This window comes from Cynara cardunculus, assembly GCF_001531365.2.
Source record: "Cynara cardunculus var. scolymus isolate 2C chromosome LG 6, CcrdV1, whole genome shotgun sequence".
NCBI classification, from domain to species: Eukaryota; Viridiplantae; Streptophyta; class Magnoliopsida; order Asterales; family Asteraceae; genus Cynara; species Cynara cardunculus.
Window position 1 is genome coordinate 2,232,861 of NC_037533.1, and position 6,000 is coordinate 2,238,860.

A 6,000-nucleotide genomic window follows, 5' to 3' on the forward strand; every position below is an offset into this window, starting at 1 on the left:
GTACTTTATGCATAAAAAATTGTTTTAAGAGTTTTTGTCAAATGTTTTATAATATAGTATAGATATTTTAAGTAATTTAGCTTAGTATATTATATATTAAAAAATGTTAGGATAAATATTTTTTGGTTATGAAAATAATAATTATGTTTTAAAAGTTAAAATATTATGAGACATTATTAAATTGAATTATCAAATAGTTGTGAATAAACTACAACAATTAATTCGATATAATAATCGAAATATTTTTTGTTAATTGTGTTTAAAATATTTTTAATAAAAAATTTGTGAATCATAGTTAATTTTAAAGTAATTACATTATTGGTCCATGTGATTTATGTGTTTTAACAATTTAGATCCCCATTTTGAAATGTCTATGGATTACATTCTTGTGGTTTGCATTTTATAACATAGTGGGTCGCTAAATCTAACTCCATCCAAATAATTTTGTTAATATAGTTAGTTTAGAGGGGTATTCTAGTCATTTAATTTAAATTTTACTTTCTATTAAAACCACAGGGACCAAGAATGTAATTTCGTCTTTTTCTGCATTAGGAAGGCTCCTTTATGTGTCAATTTGGTCTTTTTACCCGATTCTTCTTCATCCTCACTTCCATCTTCGAAAATGTAACACCTCGGTTAAAAAACCTCAAGTTACCAATTTCAAAATCTCCAATAAAAAAAACATTGATTAACCTCAAAATACGATATATATTAATTTTCTAGAAAACTTCGAAATGTTCGTTCTATTTTAGTGATAAATACCAACCAAAACATAATTCCAAATCGGACATAACGGATTTTTACTTACAACCCGAATTAAGTAGCAAAATAAACGGGACATACATATAACAAGGAATAAAACTAATTACAAGCTACAATACTACATCTATAAGTAACAGTGATAAACTATTATATACCAAAAGTAAGTTCTTAGTCTTCAAAGTGCCCTCGATAAACCTCCAAGTCAAAGAGCGGGTTCTTTCCTTTTATCCGTCTTCTTTCCTGAGAGGGATTGACACTTAAAGGGTAACCAAACGCTTAGTGAGTTAGATAATTAAATATTACATATCAATATCGCACATGTGTATAAACATACATGGTAAACTCTTATAAATAAAAGAGTTCAAGATATCAATCGAATGCAAACTGAGACTTATAAGAAACCGAGTGAACAAATACGTATCGAATGTTAAGATCATAGGATTCCATATTCAACCCACTATAACATACCATACTATTGATGGTCAAACACAACAAGGAAACACGACCAATAACTAAATATATTCGACAACGTTATAATACTAATAAATATCAAGAACCAAATAATCAAATCGATAAACATAATGAGGATAGGGCACCACCTCGACCTTCACCTTCCGAGCTCATGCTAAAGTACGAGTCACAATTGTACATCACGGGGAACCTTGCCTTGCCCGCCTTCCTATACCGAGTGTGTGCCAAGGTTCCCTACTCGTTGCTCTTCCTCCTTTTTTAGCAATGAATATCCACAACCGCCAAAAGTCTCACCCGTCAAACCCGGGATCTTGACCTCGCCATCAACTTCCGGCATGCCACAGGAAATGGTACATGTACTATGTCGTACAATCCAATGAATAAAACAACGAGTCCGGATCCGAAAAGCAAACTGATGTAACGAGATCATAATACGGAATAGACTCTCAAGGGACGGAATAAAAGCCAAATCAAGACCATGTGACTCAATTCAAGACCAGAAACATTCATGCAATATATATATATATACACAAAAAAAAAAACAATATGTAACAATTAACTATATAACTCACCGAGCAACCGTACAATACCGAAAAGCTCCGAAATTAGCTCACGAATGAAAGTCCAATCTACCACACCTATAATGTTTCAAAAGCCTCAAAATATGTTTTAATTACTTCCTGGAGTGTACGTACAAAATCTCATAAGCAACCAATATAAGAAACTCAAGTTATATACATTTTCTATTTAAACACTTTACATTGATTCTCATGTACAACTGCTACTTGCAGATATGTTTTGTCCATTTTAAACTCAAATTCATGTCTTGATCATATAAGAAATAAACTAAACTCAATTATCTAACAAATGCAATTGACCTCACTGCATTTGGGCTTTTCTATGATTTTATACAACTTTTCAAAGTTTGCATATTTTCAGTGCCTTCAAATATTTTATTTTCATACATTTTTCGTACTATTTCAATTTCAAAATCTTCCAATTTATGAGTTTCATCTTAATATAATGTATTTGACATAAAAAACCAGAATCCTACTTTAATTTCATCATTGATATCATCTCCCCAATTTTTTACTTAACCAAGTCAAAGTTCATATGATGAACTTGCTTATTTTTTGCTTAAATCTTGATAATCTTTTAAACCTAATGACCATTTCATGCCATAAATACTAAAATATGCTCGTTTATACACTTAAGATCAAACCCATATAAAACTCTAACTCTTTCTTAACATGCCATCCATATATCAAGAATGTTAATCAAGAACAAGTGCAAAGATGGATTGTATATTTAATTGATGATCAAATCCTTCAAAAATCTTGTAATTTCTCTTTGATTTGAGTTCGAAATAAGCCTATGTGTGTGAAAATCGCACATCTAGTGTGTGTATAAGTTTTGGACTCATAATGACAGAAAATGGGGACAAAATTCGTGTTTTCTACGCTAAATCCCGAGTTGGGTCGGGTTGACCCTATTGGATACCCATTTTGACTATCAACATTTAAAATATTCATAACTTTTGGTTGAACCTCCGTTTTCGATAAGGTTTTCGCCTACACATTTATATATAGATAATCTATAACGTCCAACAAAATAATACCAGAAAAGATCTTCCAAAAAAAATCAGTTTTACATATCCATTTGACGTGAAATTTTCCAGATCATCTCATATACTCCTAAGAAGTATAACTCTAAAGTTTCAAACCCAAACTCCCACTAAATCATAGATTCTCTTATATGGACACTGCTAGAACAGTAAGTAAAATTTTTCACTTTAACATTTAACATGCTTCACATCTTCTCACATAATATCCTCTTAACCTAATAATTAAACATACTTAGCAAATAATTTAGGCATACTAGAAATGAGATGTTACAGAAACCAAAAGGAAAAACCAGATCTGAAACTGAAAATCAGATCTGCTAGAATCGGAAACCTTCGAAAACCAAGCTTGAATCAGAAATTGAACTTGAATTAGAAACCAGATTTTCCCTCAGACTCGGAAACTAAACTTCGAAAACCACAATCGAATCTAGAATTGAAAACCAGATTTTTCTTCAAACCAAAATTGAATATAGAATCGAGGGAGTTCGGAACCGCATACACGTCTTCTTTGCTCTTTACGTAAACGACATATGTATCACGTAAACGACATATGTATCAAGGAGGTGGGGAAGGGTTTAATTGAAGGAACTATGTGAAGATTCCTTCAAAGCAAGAGCACTTCAAAGAAGGAAATGGAGAAGGTAGGCGACGGTTTCAAGAAACAAAGAGGATCATGGTAGGCTTTAGTTCAATTATTTGTTCATTTTATTTATTTATTTTACAATATAAAATATTAATATCTTTTTAGTTTTCTAAAGATAAAATAAAAAGAAAGGAAAAATTAAAAAGTTTAATTGAAAAATTAAAGAAATTATAAAAAGACTAAACTACTCTTTTGATTTAACTTATTCAACGACACTTTTTGGATGGAGTTAGATTTAGGGACCCAATACATTATAAAATGTGAATCACACGAATGTAATCCATAGATATTTCAAAATAAAGACTTATAGTGTTAAAACACATAAATGATAGGGACCAAGAATGTAATTTACTCTTAATTTTATATTGAATTGCATTTTTGGTCCTTGTAGTTTGTCCAAAGACTAATTTGTCCTTAGTGTTAACTCGAGGGACTTTTAGTGTTATAAAACTGAAAAGTTAGGATAGATCAGTGTAAATAATTTGTTTCAGGGAACAAATCCAAAATTTGAGCAAAACCACGAGGAGCACCGGTGTAAATCACTCTTGTTTTAGTTTAGAAACCTACTAGTGCGTTAACAATATTCATTTTGTTAGGGAATATATCACAAATTTAGATGAAATGCAATTTGTTAATTGACTACTAACTAACAGTAATAATGAATAGAGCATTTATGCACCGGTAAAAACAAGAGCATTGCAATTTGTTGGTGGCTCCTTTGTTCCATGATATTTCCCCCCCCCCCCCTCTCTCTCTCTCTTTGAAATAAAAACCGCACTTCTTCTTTGGGAATGGCATGTGTTTTTTCCTTTCCTAAGAAGCAAGTTCAGTTGTGCATTCGGTTTTTCCCAAAAATCAAACTGATGAATTGCAAACTGAAAGTAAAACTTACAACTTCTTTGATCAATTTTGGTACATGAAACAACCTTTTCAACTCATCATGTTCTGCTCCACTCAAAACCTCAATCAACACGAAAACACACAGACACCATAGCTTGGTGAAAAAATGGATACTAAGAAAGCAATCTACAAGCACCAAATCAGAACTTACGAAAATATCATGAGGGAGCGCTTCAATTAGTGATCTTTCTCAACCTAAATAGATCGTTTCTTCATAAGGCAAAGTCATAGACAAATATTAGAGGTAGGATCGTATGAGAGGGTAGAGATTGAGAGAAAGACTGCACAATAAAAAAAATGGATGTTTTCGTAAGGAAGCCATTGAAGGCTTTCCGCCGTCAAAGGCCGTGACCGTAGCATGACATATGGTGAAATTTATTTTTCGAAATTGTCACTATATCATGATATATGGTGATGTTTATTTTTTTAAACTATCACCATAGCATGACATACAGTGACATTTATTTTTCAAAACCGCCACTGTACTGTGACATACAATGATGTTTATTTGTCAACATTGTCATTATAGCATGACATTCATTAACGTTTGTTTTTCTAAACCTCATCATAACATGCTATACATGTGATGTTTATTATTCAAAACAGCTACTATAACATGATATACAGTGACATTTACTTTTTAAAACTATCATCGTAGAATGATATATGATAATGTTTCTTTTTAGAACCGTCACCTTAGCAGGACGTACGATGAAGTTTATTTTTCAAAACCGTCGCTGTAACAAGGATAAAGATATCATTTTAAATATAAAATATCTAAAATAAGATTAGGATAATCATTAAGTTCTATAAAAATAATTAATTATTATCTTTATAAAAAATTATATTATTAAATCTAAATTAAATTACTTCGGGGGTGTTTGTGATTGCTTATTTAAAACAACTTATGTTTTTTTGTAAAAGTGCTTATTAACTTATGTGGTATCAAACTGGAGTTTTGTAAAAAGTGTTTGGATTAGCTTACAGCGGTACCAAACTACAATAAGCTGATAAGTTGTTTTTTAGTGTTTGGCAAATTTTGCTTATATCTGTAAAATGACCAAAAAGGACAGAGAGAAGATTGATGTTGTTATATGGAGAAGGGAGAAGATTGAGATCGATGTTATCTGGAAGAAAAAAGATAGGTATAAAGGGTAATAGGGTTAAAATGGTAAACTGGTAATAAGCAGTTTTTCATAAGTCAGGACGGATTAACTTATCAAAAACTGCTTATTACCGGTTTGGCACCGGTATAAGCAATTTTCTTTTTTCTTATCCAAACACTAGGTATTAGCTTATCACCGGTGTCAGACTGAAACAAATCAATAAGCAGATAAAATAAGCAATCCCAAACACGTAAAATTAAATTGTAATAAAAAATTTGAATTAAAGAAATTGCACAAAACAATAATTTTTAAATAGTTAATTTGATATTAATATTCATATACTATTTTTAAAATTTTATGATATTTTATAATTTATATATTTTATTCAAAAATAAAAACATTATCGCTTTCTCAAAACCACATAAAACCATATTGTATCGATATAGATAAATAATAAAACAGAACATTTAATTGAGATGTGTCTCGATGCATTG